The sequence below is a fragment of the Choloepus didactylus genome, chromosome 16 (genome assembly GCF_015220235.1).
Source record: "Choloepus didactylus isolate mChoDid1 chromosome 16, mChoDid1.pri, whole genome shotgun sequence".
Taxonomy (NCBI): Eukaryota; Metazoa; Chordata; class Mammalia; order Pilosa; family Megalonychidae; genus Choloepus; species Choloepus didactylus.
The window spans coordinates 77,391,698-77,411,898 of record NC_051322.1 but is presented as its reverse complement, the minus strand read 5'-3'; positions in this window follow the sequence as shown (position 1 = coordinate 77,411,898).

Sequence of the window (20,201 nt, the reverse complement as noted above, 5' to 3'; positions counted from 1 at the left end):
GTGGCCCTGCTTATTCAGCATGGGACTTGATTAGGTTATGGGTGTCCTTCAAAAACAGCCATCACAGGCCTAGACTGCTGTGGCTGAGAGAGAAATTGTGGAGATGGCCCTTGAAACCAGACTTTTGCTAGGCCAGAGTTTGGGCTGGGAGAAACTAAGAGAATACCACCAGAAGCTTAGAAAGAAAATTCCTGGGAGAGAGCCATTTGAATCCAGAACCCTGGAGCAGATTCCAACTACCTGCCTTCCCAGCTGACTGAGGTGTTCCAGATGCCATTGACTGTTCTTCATTGAAGGTACCCTATTGTTGATGCCTTAGTTTGGACATTTTTATGGTCTTTGAACTGCAACCAAGTAACCAAGTAAAACCTCCTTTATAAAAGCTAATCCATTTCTGGTATTTTGTATAATGACAACATTAGCAAACCAAAACATCCACAAAATGGGTCAAGGTGTCCAGAATCAGAAATAGTGCCTCTAGAAGCCCCCTGAAACCTGTGGTTGGCCTGTGTTTCCCTGCAGTCCCCTGGATTTCTCCTATCTCCCTATCCCCCTACATTTTGGGCAGTTGACCTCCCTGACTTTCCTGGAGTCATCAAGGGTGACCTTGGTTTTCAACAGCATTCCCTCTTCCTCAGCCCAACACCCACCTGTGTCCCCTCTGAGCACCCACAGACCCTCAGGCTTTCTCCTGCTGTACAATAAGCATGTTGGCAACTGCTGCATCATCCATGTCAGTCAAGATGTGGGCAATGACCACATTTATAAGAGTTGAGTGAGGCAGGCAGCTGTTGCTGGGCCCCCTCACTTCAGTGAATATGGAATGGCATGTTCCTTCCCTGCCCTCCTGGAACTAACAGGCTAGTGGGTTTGGAAGGACAGACACTCAACCAGATCCAGATGGATAAAAAGCAGGTGTATGAAGTCAGTCAGGGCTGAGGACAGCAAACATAGGTGTAAGGCTTCCACTTGTAGGTAGGACAGCCTGGAAAGACCTCACTGAAGCAACTCCAGGTAAGATGGGCAGGAGGGAACAAACTGGAAAGGCTGAAGCTTGAAATGTTCCTTTCAAAACTTAGGAGTGGTTAGGAGGCCAGAGGTCAAGGAACAGAGGCCAGGGGGTATGAATGAGGTCAAGAGGCCTCAGGGGCTGGGTCATATCAGGCCCCTGGTAAGGAAGAACCAGGGAAGCCACACCAGCACAGAGATTAAGGGCTGTCCCAGGCACGTGGCCCTGAAGGATGGGATTCTGGTTAGATATGCCAATCAAGAATCCCCAGTGCACACCCACACACAGGCTGGCTTAAGTGTCTTATTACACACATGCTCTGCTCTGCAATTCCCTTGGCACCTTGAGCTCTGTTATTAGGCTCTGAGCCCAGATGTGCCCTAACACATTGGGTGAGGCAGCTGGGGTTTGTCCCCTGAACCAGCAAAGGCCTGGAATGAAGTAGGCCTATGGGCGTCCTGTTTCTCATCCTTGCTAACATCCAGGCTTAGATGAGATTTCTTTCTCCAAGTTCACCCATGCCGTTATCCTGGAGGGGTCTTCTCAGGATGGCAGATCCTGGAAGGGAAAGAGAGGGCCGAGCTGTGGTGGGAGGGGTTGGAATACACTGTCAAAGACTGGCCACATCTGTCTCCAACACCTTCTGCATGGTGGATTCTCTTCCTGGGGCCATGAAGGTTGCAAGAGTTAGGTGGGCTGAGGACCCAGGGGGAAGAGTCTGCCCTAGGGGAGAGAGCTGTAAGACAGATGTTTATCCTTGTAGGAGATGAACAAGGAATGATTGGAAAACATCTCATTCCCTGGAGATATTACAGAGGAACAGAAGAGGGCAGTGTAGCCACTGTTTGCCTATGCCCAACTGGAGGCTTGGAGCCCTGTGCTACCTGTCAATTGTTCCAGAAGGGCATGGCTTCTGCCATTCTGGGAACCAGCTTCAGAGCCTATGTCCTGATAGTCTGTCCCCTGATATGCCTTAGTTGACCTTTCATGATATGACTCTGGCCATGATCCACAAAGCCATGAACAAGCACCACCTGAAGGAGGAGCAACCAGATGATTTTGAGCTGGGGAAAATCATTTCAAAAGATCAAAGTAAGCAGGGGGCTTGTCCAAGAGATCTTTGTGAGGGGTACCCTCAGCACCCTACTCCCAGTCTCCCAGGCTGAGGTTGTCTACAACAGGAATCTTCCAAAACAATGGTGTTCAGTACATCCATCTCTTCAGTTCCTGCAGTTATTGCCCCATGCTGGCTCCATCTCCTGGTCATGTGTCTTCCCTGGGTGTGGCTCAGGCAGTGGGGCCCTAGGGCAAAGTTGACATCAGTGAGTTCCAAGAGAAAGGCCTCTCTACTTGGCCCAGTGGGCATGAAGCCAAGCCCATGATCTCCACTGGCAAGGCACCCTGTAGCCAGGGTGTCTGGACACCAATAACAAATAGTAAGTCCATATTTTATGATGTGAAAACAAAACAAATCCCCATGATCTAATATGAAAGCTCCAGGGAGCCAACTCAATAATCACAGCAGTGACTCAGAGATAGGTAGCCAGGGGTCTGTGTCCATGAAGCAGTTACTCATGCCGTCTGTACCTACTTCTTATTCACAATGGGAGAGGAATCCACTCCTTGTGAGAGCACATAGCCTGTGTGTGCACCATAAAAGTTAACTTTATTTTATTTTTTGTGAACTGATCATGCTTCCTGTGCCAGTTTGTATGTATTATGTTCCCCAAAATGCTGTGTTCTTTGTTGCAATCTTGTGCGGGCAGACATATTAGTGTTGATAGGGTTGGAATCCTCTGAGTGTTTCTATTGGGATGTGACTCAATCAACCATGGGTGAAATGTTTGAATTATTTCCATAGATATATGAACTGCATGCCTTCAGGGTAGGTCTTGATTTAATCACTGGAGTCCTATAAAAGACTCACAAACAAAAGGACCTCAGAGTAGCTGAATGACATTTTGGAGAGCAGCTCAGAGAGACATTTTGGAGATCACCACTTAAAGCAGACTTTTGCTGACACTTCGGAGGTGCTAGCCCAGCATTTGCTCTGGAGAAGGTATGAGAGGACAAAACACCCCAAAACCAATACTCTTAAGAATGCATAGGAGCTGAGAGAGGAACTGGAACACAACCTGGGATAAGCAGATGCCAGCCATGTGCCTTCCTAGATATCAGAGGTTTCCAGGTGTCATTGTCCTTTCTTTGGTGAAGGTATACTCATGCTGATGCCTTAATTTTGCCATTTTAATGGCCTTCAGACTGTAAATTTGTAACCAAATAACCCCCTTTATATAAGTCAATCCATTTCTAGTATTTTGCATAATAGTAGCATTAACCAACCAGAACACCTCTTCAACACTGAGCCTAGGGATACAGTTCTGAATCCCTGGATATGGCTACAAATCTCTCTTCCAGTATCATTTTGGTGATATGTGCAGGGTACTTAGGACCCAATCTTTCAGAAAATGAAGGCTGAGGCCTAGTGAAGATAAGGACCTAGAGAAGTAACCACACAATTGAGGCTGGGGCAGGAAGTCTATACCAGTATTGTGTTAAAATAGGCTCTAGGACAGCATTCATTTGGAAAAGAGAATCAGAGAGAAAGGCAGTAGTGGCTGTGAGGTACCACAGAGGGTGGAGGCCTTCTTGGACCCCTGCTCAGGAGGCCTGAGTTTGGCCTGTCCTTCCTTGGGTCTCAGTCACCCCACCCTGAGGATTGCAGGATTCAGAGGAAATATCTGCTTTCTAAAAGTCTTCTTCCAACTCCAAGATCCCAATCAGAGAGGGCAACTAGGACTGGGTAGCAGGGTATGCAGATGGGAGGACCCTCTGAAAGCTCTTGCCTGAGGTTGACAGTGGTAGAGTCAGAGTCACTTATTAAGAAGATTTTTGGTTTGAGTACTTCTTTTTTTAGTCTTTGGGCAAGTGTCATTCAGAGAGGTCTTTGGTAGTCCTAGACCTGGATTGGGGGCTCACATCTCAGGCACAGTTCTTTCCTTATGCAGTGCACAAGATATGGAATGGCTCAGGGTCCCCTGTGAGCAAACTATCTGTCCCTTTACCTCTCTCCACCAGGGCTGAGATTCCCAGGAAGGCCAATGTCCTTTATTGAATGGACCCTTCAGTCACCAATATTGTCCTTCTGACTAAGTGAACATCCACCATGGCGATCAAGGTGAAAAAGAGAGCATACTCAACCCTTCTCCAGAAGAAAAAGGACTGTCAAAAGGAGAGCTATTAACTTGCCCTGATGCCTGTCAGCCTCACAGTTAACTTTCTGGGTCCAGTTGGTTGGGTGGGTTAGCTGTCAATGACCAGAATACACCAAGTCTGGCAGGCACTTCCTTCCTAATCAGCCAGACAAGGTCACCACATCCCAACTCCAGTTTCAGCCTTGAACCTCTCTTCATGCTTGGCTTACCATATGCCTTGATAGGAGGACTTGGACTGTGGTGAACCACTCCCTGCTTTAGTTGGCACTGCACTCTCCTTGGGTCCATTGGCCACCTCCATGACCTTCCCAGAGATCCTGTCTCCAACTCACCCAATTGAAGCTTTCTTGGACTGCATGAAACATTCAACCATCAGGATGTTCCAAGAGTGAAGGCTTCACTGACCACCCTCACCCCATGCTCTCATCTCTGGGAGAAGGAAGACCCTCTTCTGTCAGTGAATACCTCACCCAGTGAGGGAGGAAGGGCCCAGCTGGGTCACATGGATGTCAAGTTTCAAGCTCTGCAAGAGTCACATGCCACTGTTTTCTGGGGTTTGTGAGACAACTGGAGATGGAGTTAATGGAAAGGCACTTTGGGGGAATACATGGATTATTGAATATTGTATAGAAGACAAAATAGTGAACATATTGGATAGGGGTAATATAGAAAATGCTAGATTTCAATATAGTATTAAATCTTGTTTTCTTCCAGCTTTGGAGTTGAGGATTGGTTATTTCATGTACTTTGTAGATTTGAATGAGATACCAGTTCTCATCTGGTCATACAAGTAAGAAGTCAAAGTCCTGCAGTGTTGTCAGTTTATTGTATATGGAAGAAGAGAGAAGGTTCAGTCAGCCTTCCATGGCTTCCTGAGGAAAATGCACAAGCCTCTTTTCCCAGAGCAAAAACCAGACCAAATATGCATTTCAGTGTCAGTCAAGTGGCCAGGCATCAGAGGTCAAAGGACCTTCCAGAAGGCATAGCAACCACCTCAGAAATTTGGATATCATTCAAAATAACATTTGCAAAGAATTCTATTCCCACCAGGGTCCTTCCTAGGGTTCCAACTACATGAAACTTGTAAAACAAGAAAAACTGCAGAGAGTATGAAATCTAAGGTTCCCATGGGTATGGGGGTTGGCCTGATGAATACTGTAACACAGGACATTTTTAGGGGTGAAAGTATTCTGGATACCTCTGTTTCTCTGAATGCATGATGTCATGCATCTGTCCAACAAAAGAACTGTACAGGCCAAGTAAAATATAAGGTACACTATGCATCTCATTTACTAAAAATATATGAACACTCTGTTGCTAATAGGAAGATGTTAATGCAAGGAGAAACTGGTGTTGCAGAAATGATGTATGGGAACTCTATACCTTCTCTGAAGTTCTTTTTGTAAACTTAGATGTTCTGTATAAATTTATTATTTAAAACACACCTGGATAAATGCCTAAGATTTGAGTCCAACCTTCCATTTGATGGGGAATTTGAGGCTCACAGTGGCTAGGTACTTAGCTGGAGCTGTAAGGACACATTTTCTCACATGCAATCCTTGTTCTACCCTTTCATTTCCCTTCCACTTGTTTTCTGATAAGAGTATAGAATATGTTCCAAGGGCCCTGGCCAAGTCTTAAGGAAAGAGGGAGTATTTACATAATGAGAAAGTATCTGTTATACTGGGCAGATATCTCTGGTTGGAGCTCTGCCTGTGTCCTTGAGGGAGGGAGTGGTTTTGTACATAGCCCCTGCATACATACAACAAAGGATCCAAATCATATTCCTGAGTGTGGTAAATGAGACTTTCTTTGCTCTACTCGTATGTATTCTCCATGGAAGTGGCTGCATGCTTCAGAGTGCTGGAGAACAACTTAGAGACCAACTGCTGCCCTGGATGATGTCTCCTTTATGGAAGCTTCCCTACATTCCTGTTTGTAGGATTGGTCCATATCTAACCCAGGCTTCCATTGTGCTCCAGAGCAAGGGCACTAAAACCCTGGGACCTGAGGTTCTGTTTCTGCAGCCCAAGAGTGTACACATAGAATGAATAAATGAGGGAATGATTGTCTGAATCATTTATTCATACAGTCATGATTGTATGAATAAATGAGGTAATGATTGAGTGAATGAATGTTAGAAATAGGATGATCCTTATCTTTGCTTCCACAGAAATGTCTTAGATTATACAATATTTCAACTGAAGAGATGGTCTTAACTCAATGTTTTTAATTAATACCTGTAATTTTGAAATATGTTTGTTCTTAAAAATTCCAAGCAATATATTTATGCAGTTGCTTCTAACAATTTGGATAACATTTTATTGCAATTTTATTGAAATATATTCACATACCAGAAAATCATCCAAAGTGTACAATCAATGGTGCATTTTATCATCATATAGTTGTGCATTCATCACCACTATCAATTTTAGATCATTTTCATTAGAACAAAAAGAATAAAAACAAGGAGTGTCAATCAGAATTACACCATCACACTATAAAAGCAATATAGTTATACAATTATCTTCAAGAATCAAGGCTACTGGATTCCTGTTCAACAGTTTCATGTAATTCCTTCTAGATATTCCAGTACACTAAAAACTAAAAAGGGTTATCTATATAATGTGTAAGAATAGCCTCCATAATCACCTTTTGACTCAATTTGAAATCTCTCAGCCACTGAAACTGTACTTTGTTTCATTTCTCTTCTCCCTTTTGATCCAAGAAAGCTATCTGAACTCCATGATGCCAGGGAGAGGCTCAATCTGGATAACAGTTGACTAACCTCTAACAGTTGACTAACTACCTGAAAGGTCTGTCAGATATGCAAGAAATTCCTGCACTGTAACCTTGACCTCCCACCTGTTCACTGGAATCACTTGGTTTGACTACTCAGCTTTCTAGCCTCTCTTTGGACATGAGATCTGTGCATCAGTGGATGAAGTGATCTCAGACCCTCTGTTGCTGGTCATCTCAGGTGGCTCCATTCAAGAAATAGGCTCAGTGGTCCCAAGAAGGCAGAGCCATTCACGGCTGGTGTCCTATCCATGTCTTCTGACTCATAGCCATTCTATCAGATGTGCATTGGCCCTGAGCCCAGGATACAATTGATGAACAGCCTGTAAAGTCTTGCCCCAAATCTAGCAGCAGCACATTGTAGAAAAGGAGAATGTGGTAGATGTGGAAAATTCTTTTCTGCAAAGGGTAGCCAGACAAGGGTTGTGTTCTTTCAGTGTGACAAGGAGGCTTGGCAGGGTTTCTGGAGTCTCCCACCCATAGGGAACAGCCTACCCATCATATCTTCTAGCCTGTGAGCAACTGGGGACTGGATGCTGACTTCACCCACTGCAGAGCTCTGGGCAAGGATTGGCTCAATACAGTGCAGAGAGTTATGAGCACAGTTCAGGACCAGAGTTGGTTGTGATGGACCTTGTTTCTTGGGATCCTTGAGGTCAGAGGATCCTCTGTGATGATAAATCTCAGGATTCTAGAACCAGTACCAAAGAGGTGTGCACTTTCCCACTATAAGCAGCAGCAGTGGCTTGCAGAAAGCAAACTGAGGCTTCTAAAGGAAGTTATGTTCTCAAGGCCACATGCTTGGGTATTTGTCTCCAAATTTCAATCACTTGAGATTTGACTGATTTCCTCTTTTGCCTTAGAGTGACAGCTGGGTGTGATTTAATATGTTGGGCCTATAAGCCAGGAATGCAATTTTAGAAGTGTTTGAAAAGGCCATGAGTCACTAGGCAGGACAGGTTCACTGAAAAACTCACAAGCATCTGCAGACAGGTATTGAACCTGTGAGCTCAGAGCAGGGAGGTGCCCAGGGGCCATCACATCTTGGGGGTTACATATCCTGGAGGAATTAGGGGGTAGTTGTGAAGATACAACATTGGTACCAGTTAATCTGTCTCCAAATCTGAGCTTGCCTCTTTCTTGGACAAATCACTCAGGTGTACCCTCTGTTTCCTCATCTGCAAAATGGAAGTTAATGCAATGCCAGTCTACTAAGGTTGTTAGTACATGCAGAATACTATCTCAGTGACCCTAGCATTCATCTCATCTTCCAGATGGGTAAACAGAGGCTCTTAGGCAAAGCTGCACAAGTCAATATATGATCCAATATCAAAGCTCAGTTTCCATGACTCCATTCACCATACATACCTGACTATCATGTCATAACTGTAAAACTCAATTTTCCCCCCACACAGTTATGAGAAACACAACATATGAAACAATGGTTTCATGAAGTGAACAGCAAACCATGAGGGGCAGGGATCCATGAATGTAGGGACAAAAATGAGTTCATTGTCCTCAGCAGGTGCCCTGGAGCCAAATGCAGGCTCTGTGAAAAACATATGGACCTGGTGGTGTCCTAAGCTTATGACATGGAGTTGGAAGACTGGGAAGACTGCCTGAAGTGGAAAGAATGAGAGAGATAGATAGATAGATAGATAGATAGATAGAGAAAATCAGAGTTCTGCAGTGGGATTCCTGAAGTCTTTGGCTGAATTAAGCATCAAGCACAGGGGAACAAGGAGACAACTGAAAGCCCCAGAAGTCAATGGGAGACAGTAATGGGCAGAACAATCTGCAGATCTCACCTGGTACTTGGAGGATGTTATATCCCCACCAGACAGAATGAAAGAAGATCACAATTCAGGGGTCCTTGGTCAGAGTGCTTAGAGGGCATTGTCTGTGTGTGTGTGTGTGTGTGTGTGTGTGTGTGTGTGTGTGTGTGTGGATTCATTCACACTGGACTAAAGGTTGTTCTGGGTCCACCTAACACAGATTAAAAGCAAAACTCAGTAGCTCCTAACTCCTAAAAAAGTGCTAACATATCTTTAAAGGAATATATAAGGGAAGATGGTGGATTTCACTGACAGAGGAAGAGGGCTCAGTGCCATAGGAACTGTGAGTTGGAGGATTTCTCTATGCTCATTAATAAATCAGGAAAATAGTCAAAACCCTTTTATTTGGCAATTCCTATTCTAGCATCTTCTCCATAAATTTACTTGCAACTGTTTCAGTCTTCTCTATGAGGATATTCACAATGCTGTTTGCAATATTAGAAGACTAGAATCTTCCCACATGACTGACAGAGGTTAGACAAATAATGGTATATCCATACAAGGGAAAATGGTACAGCAATGAGGAGTGAGGGTCATCTGTGTATGCTGATAAGGACAATTCTGAGTTCCAAAATAAACTGCTAAATGGCAAAAGCAAGGTGCACATTCAATGGCAGACTTGACCTGTTCAACTCTGTGACCACTAGCCATGAATTTGGATTACAGGTGCAGGAAGTGCCATAAGCAGATTGCAAAGACTTGCTATGAAATAAAGAAGGCAAAATATTTCAATACATTTTATATTTACATGTTGAAAAGATATATTTTCAAATATATTGAGCTAAATAAAACATATCATTATGATCAATTCTACACATTTCTTTTTATTTTTAAGACTGGATATTCAAAAGTTTATAATGCATATGTGGCTCTCATCTAATATTTCTCTGGAATCATTGGCACAGTGTGTGCTACCACAAATACACACACACACACACACACACACACACAAATTGCATCATGCATAGAAAATTTCTGGAAGTATACAAAAGAAAACAATTAACAGTGTTTAAGATGACAAAAAAGGATCTAACTGGGAGACATTTGTTTGTAAACTTAAACAAAATAAATATTTCTTTGTAATATTTAAAAGTATTAAAAGTTCCTGTAATACATTTGAATAATGCTAAGAAAAAAAATATTGGCACTGTGTTAGTGCTTAAGAGTTTGTAAAGTATTTTCTCATTTCATATTCCCTTTGCCCTCCAAAATGCTGTACAAGATTTGGGGCAAAAATAATTATGTCATTGTGACAGCTAGAAGAGGAAGTGTCCTGATCTGGTCAAAGAGCAGGGAGTGAAAGCCTGGCCAGGCATACAGAACTCTTCAGTTGGCACTCCTTTTCTTCCCTGAGTCCCAAGCTTTCCCTGCATCCACAACCACAGTGTCAACTCTACACCTTGCTTGCTCATAGGTGTCATCAACTTCCAGCAAGGGATGGGGGGCAACAATGTCTAGGCCATGCCCAGGTCACAAGAAATATGAAGAAGAGAGAAGGAGCAAGGCAGGACTGTCATGAAGTATTGGGGTCCCTTCTGCCAGGTGAGTCTTCTCTTGAATGTCATCTGCCAGAGACCAACATTAGGCAGGCAAACGAAGAGGATGTAAGGCAAGACCCTTCAGACAGGTAGGAATTGACCTTGGGCTGAGAGAGAGGGAGAGAGAGAAATGCTCTGGATTTCTAAAATTCTGAATATGTTGGATTGAGGAGATGTTGTCAAACTACTGACCTCAGGCCCACTGTGCTCTGCTGTTTGTTTCTGTAATGTTTATTTTGCAAAAATTGTCGCTTATTTGTTTACTTTTGGTCTAAGGCTGCTTTTCTACCATAAAGGCAAAATTGAGTAGGTTTGACAGAGAATGCATGACCCACAAAGCCTAAAATATTTATATCTTGGGTATTACAGAAAGTTTGGTGATACCTGGCACACAGTATATACTGATATACCCACAGACAAGCAGCAATTCATAAATGGGTAAGAAGGACCAGGAAAGATTCAAAAACATGTGATATCATCTTAGGAAATATAGATGTAGCTTGACTACATTGTCTCTATATTAAGCTACTTGAGAAAAAGTTGTCCCTAAATATGGATATAAACAGTCGTATTTAGCAAGAGGTGAAGGATAACCCAATCTGATGTAGACAGATCGAACACTGCAATCACACATGGGACTCAGAAGGTTATTTACTTTCATTTATGGGAACACATTCACCTGTGGATTTCTTCATGGTTCATGTCAAAAAACAAAACTTACAAAGAAGAATCATGCTGCCATTCACTGCAAAAAATGGTGTTGTTTGGGGGGTTTTAAATGAGACTGTGGTGCCTCTTGATGTACTCTTTGACCTAGAAGGGATCAAGCCTTCAATTCCTATGGTTAAACTCGATTCACAGGGTAATGCAGTAGGCAATGAAATTAAAAGCATATGTTCTTTGATTCATATGTGAAAATAAATGTATTATTTCTAGGATTATTCATTTAACTTCTATTTTTCTTTTTTATCAATTATGTTGAGATTTAATTTGCATACTTACAAGCCACAGCCCTTACCTTTTCACAGTAGTTCACTGTGAAAAGGCCTCCTCACATATGAAACCACCAACCCCATCCAGATTTGAAATATCAGGCTACTTTGTAGTCACCATCAACCACCACAACCACATCTCTCAGTGTCACAAGGGAGAGATGATGTTGCACTTCTTTTCTAGGGCATAATTTTTACAGTTATAATGAAAATTGCAATCTCGTGTTGTCAATTTGTACCTACTTATAAATGATATTGTGCTTTCATTGTATACCCCTACTTCTTGTAACTTATTTAATTCAGTACACTTAATATTGCAATGAATGAACAAATGATATATTTTTCTGTTGCCAAACTCTGTGCTTAGCAGTGAACCCATAATGTTTCTGTTCTTTACTCTCTCAATCTTGTACAGAAGATCTCTTCCAATGTTTCCTTGAGAAAGCCATCTCTGAGAGGTTCACAGGAAAAGGGGATATACAATTGAAATGAGGAATTTTACAAGTATAATATCCTTTCTCCTTATTTATTTTTCTCTGAGACATATTATCACCATCTGTGAATGGCAATAATAATATGTAATTATGAAGACATGTATGACAAATGTTCAAAATCAGAGCAGGCCATCAGTGAGTTGCAGATGCTTCTTTAATTAACTTAACAGGAATGGGAGCAAATTGAGGATGTTAACTTCCACATCCACATACATTCCCTTTCTCCCTCTCTCTCTGTCTCTTTCTTTCTGTCTCTGTCTCTGTGTCTCTCTGTCTCCATGTTGCCCTATCTCACAAACACACTCACACACACAAACACACAGCTACTTTCTGGAAAGACCACATGGCAACTATTGAATTTGCTGTGCTGGGGTCCATATGAGCACTAGTGTGAAGGGACCCCTGAGTCTCAGTGGAATACTGGGGAAATTGAGACCCTAGAATAGGACCCGGGTAGCTGGAGGGGTCTGGAGTGGACCACAAACCTGTGTACTCTGGTTTGTGTTTCTTAGAATCCCAAGAGGGGATTCTAAGCATGACTCAGTTGTCCAGGGTCCTTCAATTCTCTGAGTAAATGCCCAAAGCATTCCTAGCCGTGGTCATCTTCCATTGATGGGAGATCCATTGTAGTTGATACTGAAGCTTACACTTTCTGAAAAATGCTTCTTTTCAGGTAGACATGGGAAAATAATGAGTAAAAATGTTGGTTGAGTCATACTCTACTGACTACCCCAAGGCCAGAAACAAAACCTCCTTGGAGGTTACAAGAGTCACAAGTTTTCTAAAGCAAAATCTTGCCAGGGATTGGCACATAAGGTCATATTGGAGATGTAGGTAGAGGAGTAGTATTTGGGGATATTGGAAAAATGCTTCTTACTTCTGAGAAGATAGAAGATAGAGAATTGCCTTCTGTGCCCTAGATATTGTTAGCTCCCTGCATGTGATGAGTGAAACTCAGACAGGCAGAAACTCAAGGATGAGGAAAGGAGTCATCACACAGGAGAAAGAATTAACTTTAAATGGGTATGTGATAACTGGGACATACCTGAGACCTAGAGAAAATTATGCAGGCTGTTAATTGATTGACCCAAGAAAACTGCTATTGCTAACAGATTCTTTTTAAGGGATATACAAAATATTTCTCTTTGATGGTGTTATTTTCAGGGGTTTTCTGTTGCTTGCAGCTGTAAGTCTCCTGACCCACAAATTTGATTGTACTTTGCTGTCATTTTTCTTTTAGCTGTTTTCATGGTTCTGTCCTACATTGTGTTCCCACATTTAAACATAAATGCTTATACTTTTTGAAATACAAAAGGAAATGATCATGGCACAGACTTGCTGAAATTTCTCATGCACTCATCCCAACATTGTCACATCCAGGCAAATAAGAGAAACTGGGAAGTGGAAGACATGAATAATAAACTACATACTTGAGGTCCTGCATCAAGCAGAGATGGGCAAACTACCATCCTCAGGTCCAACCTGCTCTGCTGCTTGACTTTGTAAATAATATTTGTTTTCAAACATCCAGCCCTCACTTGTTTTATTGATGGCCTGTGGCAGCTTTTATGCCACAATGGCAAACTGAATCATTGTGATAGAAATTTCATGGGCCATGAAATCTAAAATATTTCCTGTCTTGGGCTTTACAGAAACTTGCATGTTCATGGTAGATGATATATAAATCATAAATCTATAAATACATGGGTAGAAATAACCAGAAAATACACAATAAAGCATGAAGTGATCTTTTGAAATCCATATGCAGCATTGCCCACACTGCCCTTTTATTAAGCCACACTGGTAACCTTGGTACTTAATGTCATATAAAAAGTGTTGCAACAAGCAAGGGAGAAAGTATAACACCTCAAGGTGCCTAATGCAATAAGGCCACACCTGTGATGCAGGAGCCTATGCAGGTCATTAACTTAAGTTGGAAGTTGACATGTTCCCAAAAGGACTGGAAGGAAAAATGGTGTGATGTATAAGGCTACTACCTCAGAAGGCTCCAGAAGGAACTCTTCCTACTTGATCTTCATTTCAGTAAACATTATAGGGACATGAAAACTTACAATATGAATATCAGTTTTGACTTATTCCCATGAAGAAGAAAATAAGCCTAATTATAATTCTGCCAGAGTCACCCCCAGAGAACCTCTTTTCTTGCTCAAATGTGGCCTCTCTCTATAGCCAACTGTGCAGGTAAACTCACTGCCTCACCCTCATATGGAACATGAATCCCAGGGGATTAAGTCACCCCTGGAAATGAGGGACATGATTCCCTTCTCCTGACTGGTATCTGTTGTCACATCCCAACAACCATCTGAAGCTTTCCCTGGGGCCCAGACTCATCTAACTTGGAGAAGCATCACCCTGTTCACTCCACATACCCAGTTCAGGGTGGCAGGTAGCTCCTGCTTGACAAGGCAATGGGCTTCCTGCTGCAGGCTAGAAATCAAAGTGGCTGGGTTGCATTTCATCTGAGGACACACATGCTCCTGCATGACTTCATCTTAGGGAAATGGGGTTGTTTTTCCAGGATACAGCCCTAGGATGAACATCTACAGGATGGTGCCTCCATTCTTCTGTGGCCTGAATTCCTGAGGACCTTCATTTGTCGAATTCACTTTCCCCGTGGACTTTTTCCTATTTCCTCTGAAAACAAACCTTACAAGGCATATGTCTTGCCTTGTCTTGCACTTCACAGAAAAGTTGTCATTTTCTGGATGGCTTACTTGACACAGTGATTCCTCTAAGTGTAAGCTTAGAGACCTACCTGAGGTCAAGCATTGAAGTCACTATGTTTAAACTATATTCATTGAAGGATCATCCTAGGTGCTTTGGTGATTAAAACAAAATTATAGGCTTTTTGATTCAAGAGAAGCAATAAGTTTCCTTAAAATTATCATTTACTCTTTTGATTTTTTTGCTATTATATCACAGTTTTATATGTCAGAATCCCAGGCACAGTTCAGCAAGATTCTCTATTTGGGGTCTCACAAGGCTGAAACCAAGTTGTCAGATGGGTCTGTGGTAGCACCTGAAACTTGGAGTACTCTTCTCAGCTCATTCAGGCTATTGGTAGAATTCAGTTCCTTGTGGCTGTACAAATGAAGTCCCCATTTTTATTTAATTACTGGGAGTAGCTGTCCTCTCAGTTCCTGGCCAATATGGCACTCTCACAAGAGAGCTTACTACTTCAAACCTAACAGAAGAATTTCTGACTTCTTGTGAAGGTGTACCTGATTAGGTCAGGCTCACCTAGGAAAATCTCCCTTTTGATTAACTCAGAGACGGCTCTTTGGGGAAATTAAATGAATTCTCAAAATTCCTTCACCTGTGCCATGTAACAATCTAATCACAGGCAAATAATTCTGGGAGTATCATAAGGTGAAATTTGTTTTGTGATGAGTGATTGCTTAAAATAGCAAACTGTGAACATGATCCCATAAACATATGATCATAATAGATTTTACAATTGGCTTTATAAACTTTAAATTTTACAACATTTTACATTTTACAAAGTATTTTATATATTCTGCATCCCTTGATTCTCACAACTACCTGTCAGAGAGGGTAAGCAGATATTAGTCCATATTATAAGAAAAATAAAAGTTCAAGCAGCTAAGAGATTACCCAAAGCTTCACAGCAAATTGATAGTGGGGTCTGGCTTTGGACCAAGGATATCAGGCTTATTTAGCCCAGTGCTCTTTTTGCTAATCCTGTTTTCAAATTGTGTTTGGCAAAGCAGTAAAGTTCCAAGGAGAAGTGTTAGGGATAACTGTAGGAACTGAGAGTGACACTTAGAAGGTACCAACTGATAATTCTATATCCATAAAAACTCTCCTTCAAATATGAGGGTGAGAAACTATTTAAAGATAAACAGACACTGAGAGCATTCATGAAGAGGAGATCTACTGTAAAAGAATTACAAAAGGGAGCACTACAGACAGATAGTAAAAGACAGGAGAGAGAGGTTTGGAAAGGAGTATAGAAATGGAGATTAGCAGTAAGGGAAATTAAAGGGGTAAAGAAAAGAAAAAATAACATATGGTATATATGGCCATTTGAATGAATTATATTCCCCCAAACAGCATTATCTTTGATGCAATCTTGTTTGGGCAGATGTATTAGTATTGATTAGATGTAATTCTTTGAGTGTTTCCATGGAGATATGACCCACCCAACTGTAGGTGATAATCCTGATTGTATAGTTTCCATGGTGGTGTGGCCAAGCCCATTCAGCATGGGCCTTGATTAGTTTACTTGAACACTATATAAGCTCAGTCAGAAGGAGCAAGCTTGCTACAGCCAAGAGAGACACTCTGAAGAATGCACAGGTGCTGAGAGAGGAACTGCAGTTTACAGAGATATTTTGGAGACAGCCTTTGAAAGCAGACTTTTGCTCCAGAGTAGCTAAGAAAGGACAAACACCCAAGAGCAACTGAGAGTGACATTTTGGAGAGAAGCTAAAGCCTAGAGAGGAATGTCCTGGGAGAAAGCCATTTTGAAACCAGAACTTGGAGCAGACACCAGCCACCAAGGTTTTCTGGACACCATTGGCCATCCTTCAGTGAAGGCACTCTGCTTTTGGACACTTTATGGCCTTAAGACTGTAACTGTGTAACTAAATAAACCCCCTTTATAAAAGCCAATCCATGTCTGGTATTTTGCATTCCTGCAGCATTAGCAAATTAGAACAGCATACAAAACCCAAGTAAAAAATAAGGGAAGAACTGCTGAAGACCCAGGTGACATTGATGGGATGGAGCAGGCTTATGACCCCCTTCATGATGGTCCTGGGCTGATCACTGAGAGTGAGCTGCAGCCTATAGGGTAAGAAGATTCCCAGGTCAGACACCCTGACCAGGCTGAAGTTGGAAATAGCTTCCTAAACAAAAGGGAGCAATGTGTAGTTTATATCTGTTGCTTCATTGTTCTCTCTTGGGAACTATCAAACAACAACAACAATAACCAAATACATTACTTTCTCACAAGCTGTTAAAATGCATGTCACTCTGCCTGACTTAGGGTCTGGCCTGCATATTACCTAACAATTCTGAGATGCACAATTACTCATCCTGAGATTTGCCATACTCAAGCATTGACTTGGAAGGATTCAAAAAATACAATGAAGGAAAATATAAAGCCCCATATTCAAATTACTCAATTATTTCTACCAAAAATAATATTCTTAAGTGCTTACTGTGTACTACAGATACTGTTAGTCATGCTCAGACAAAAGTAGATATGCTTGGCAGATCTGTTTCTCTGCACTTCTTCCTTATAAATATATTTTCAACCATATTTTAATTGTGAGTTCTGCTGAAGCTTAAAGGCATCAAACTGACAGGTTTGTCTTGGGTTTCTGATTTTTTTGTTCTGTCTGTTGACTCTCCAGGGAGGGTGCTAAGAGAAGAAGGCATGAAATGCAGCTCTCCCTGGTGTAAAACCGTAGCACTCTAATCCCACACAACTCTGCCAGGCAACTAGTTTGCAAACTCTTTCTAAACAAACTCTGGCAAGAAAGCAAAAAGTAAATAGAGTAAGAAAGTACTCCCTTTACAGTTATCACATTAAATATTAATGGTTTAAATTCCTCAATCAAATGACATAGAACAGCAGAATGGATATAAAGACAGGATCCCTCTGTATGCTGTCTACAATAAATTCAGTTTAGGCACAAGGACAAATATGTTGAACGTGAAAAGTTGGAAAAATATTTCATGCAAAGAATAACCAGAAATGAGCAGGGGTATCTACACTAATATCAGAAAAATTAGATGCTAAAGTAAGACAACTCAAGGAGACAAAGAATTACATGATGCATTAATGAAAGGGACAGTCCATCAAGAGGATATAACAATCATAAATAACTATATACCAAGCCAGAGTGCCCAAAAATACATGAGTAAACACTGACAAAACTGAAGGAAAGTTGACACTTCTAAAATATTAGAGAATTCAATACACCATTTTCATCAGGGGCTAGAACATATAGACTGAAGATAAATAAGGAAACAGGTAGTTTGAATCCTATGAAAAATGAATTATACATAACAGATATTTACAGGACATTGCATACAACAGCAGGATGCATATTTTATCAGGTTCTTATGGATCATTCTCCGGGATAGAGGACATGTTGTGTCACAAAGCAGGTCTCAATAAATTTAAAAAAGATCAAATTATACAAAACAATTTCTCAGATTATAATGAAATGAAGTTAGATATAAATAACAGGTGTAAGGCTGGAAAATTCAACAATATATGGAGGCTAAACAACAAACTCTTAACCAGTAGGACAAGGAAGAAATTACAAGAGAAATCAGTAAATATCTTGAGACAAATGGAAATGAGAACACAACATATCAAACTTATGGGATGTAGCAAAGGCAGTGCTGAGAGGGAAATTTATTGCCCTAAATGCTGTATTAGAAAGGAAGAAAGATCAAAAACTGAAATCTAAATTTTTCCTCTGTAGAAGATAGATCAGGGACAGCAAACTAACCCAAAACCAAACAAATGGAAATAAATCACAAAAATTAGAGCAGTAGTTAATGAAATTAAGAACCTGCAAACAATAGAGAAAATCAAAACCTGAAGTTTGTTCTCTGAGAAAATGAATGAAATCAATGAACCCTTAACTATGCTGACAAAGAAAGAAAGAGAGAGGATGCAAACAGATAAAATCAGAAATGGGAGGGGGTCATAATAGCTGAACCTGAAGAAATAAATGAGATAATGAGAAGATACTATGAACAACTGTATGCTAGAAAATTAGATAATTTAGATGAAATGGACAAGTTTCTAGAAATGCAAGAACAGCCAATATTGACTCAAGAAGAAATATGTAACCTCAACAAACCAATCTCAATCTCATAAAGAGATTGAATCAGTCATCAAAAAGTTCACAAAAAAATAAAATGTCCAGGACCAGATGGCTTAAAATGTGAATTCTACCCAGGATTCAAGAAAGAATTAGTAACAATACTGCTCAATTCTTCAAAAAACTGAAAAAGAGGGAAAACTACCTAATTCATTCTGTGAAGCCAACATCACCCTAGTACCAAAGACAACCAAAGATACTACAGGAAAATTACAGATCAATTACTTTAATGAATATAAATGCAAAAATCCTCAATAAAATACTTGCATAGTCCAGCAGCACATTAAAAGAATTATGCACCGTGACAAAGTCAGTTTTATTCCAGGTATGCAAGGCTGGTTTAACACAAGAAAATCAATTGATGTAATTCACCACATCAATAATTTAAAGAGGAAAAACACATGATGCAGAAAAAGAATTTGACAAAATTCAGCATTCTTTCTTGATGAAAACCCTTCAAAGATAGGAATATAAGAAATCTTCCTCAACATGAAAAAGGGAATATATGAAAAACCCACAGATTTCATAAGACAAAATGGGGAAAGACTGAAATCTTTTCCTTTAAATCAGGAAAAGACAAGGCTGCCCACTCTCACCATTGTTATTTATCATTGTGCAGGAGTTCGAACTAGAGCACATAAGGAAGAGAAAGGGATAAAGGTCATCCAAATTGCAAAGGAATAAGTAAAATTTTCACTGTTTGTAGATGACATGATCCTATAGGTAGAAAATCCTTAAAAATCTACAGTGAAGTGACTAGAGATAATGAAGTATTACAGCAAAGTGTCAGGATATAAGATCAACATGCAAAATTCAGTAGTGTTTGTGTACTCTAGTAAGGAGCAATCTGAGAAGGAAAAGAAAAAATCCGTTTATAGTAGTAACCAAAAAAATCATGAATTTAGGAAAAAACAACGAAGAAAACAAAATTTGCTAATAGAAATTAAGGATGATCTAAATAAATTGAAGGAAATACCATGTTTATGGATTAGAAGACTAAATATAGATAAGGTGTCAGTTCCATCCAAATGGAGTTATATATTCAAGGCAATACCAATTAAAATCCAAATAACTTATTCTGAAGAAATAAAAAGTCAATAATCAAAATTATTTGGAAGGGCAGTTGCCACAAATAACTAAAAATATCTTGAGAAAGAAAAAAGAAATGGAGGGTCTCACACAACCTGACTTTAAATCATATTGCAAAGTCACATTCACCAAAACAGCAAGGTACTGACATAAAAATAATTACAATGAAGAATGGAATCATATTCTGTGTTCAGATATAGACCCTTTCATCTATGACAATTGATGATTGATAGTGCAGTAAAGTTTACTTAACTGGGACAGATCATCCTCTGCAAAAAGTAGTTCTTGGAGAAGTGTATATCCATGTACAGAAGATTTAAAAATGACCCCTGTCTCACAC